We start from the raw sequence: 845 nt of genomic DNA, 5'->3' as shown, positions 1-845 counted from the left end.
TTTGCATTGTGTATGACACATAGTAGAAGTGCACCAAAGGTATGTAACTTTAATTAGTATTTTTGAGAACCAGAAACTGATCTGCCCCAATGTCCTTCCCTTTCTGGAAACTCTACCTCCACCATCAAAGTCACTGCAGGAGCCAACATATGAATACATTGTCACCTCACTCAGTGGCCACAGGTGATGGCGTAGGGGTGGGCATCTAATCAGTCCTTTCCAGAGAATTTTGGAACTAGAACTGAGAGAGGCAGACTCTCTTGGAGTAACTTCTGCCAAAGGTATAAAACTCAGGAGCTGACTTCTTGGGAGGCCATGATCATCTACTGTGAATAAAAGCTGGTGTTCGTTGGGAGGGACGTAAACCATCCATATGCATATGGAAATACATATGAGAAGCAATTGCATCCTAATTGCATTTGAATTTCTGATGCAAGGCGGTTCTGAGGTGCAGCCATATCCCTGCATTCTGTAAGGTCTTCTTGTTCTATGCCATTTCCCAATAATCCTCCAATACATTGCCCTGTGTAGTTAAACTAGTTGAAGTTGTGTTTTTATCCCTTGCTAGTAATGGCAGCATTTTACATGTATTATCTCATTTACTTTTCAGTAATACTGAGAGATAAATCTTATTACCCACATTCCCCAGACACAGAAACTGAGGTTCAAAGAAGATAAGTGGTTGCCCAGGGCCAAACCACTAATAAAGGGTAGAACCCGAATGGGATGTTATACCTCTGCCTCCAAGCCTTTATTCCTGCCTCTCCCTTCCATCCATCACATTCTTGCCTTTTCTTTCTGTTCTCTTTCCCTTCTCCCACTTTCTGTTGATCCTTCAGGTGCCA

This window comes from Hipposideros armiger, unplaced genomic scaffold (genome assembly GCF_001890085.2).
Source record: "Hipposideros armiger isolate ML-2016 unplaced genomic scaffold, ASM189008v1 scaffold_1260, whole genome shotgun sequence".
In the NCBI taxonomy this organism is placed as follows: Eukaryota; Metazoa; Chordata; class Mammalia; order Chiroptera; family Hipposideridae; genus Hipposideros; species Hipposideros armiger.
This window is presented reverse-complemented; position numbering follows the sequence as displayed.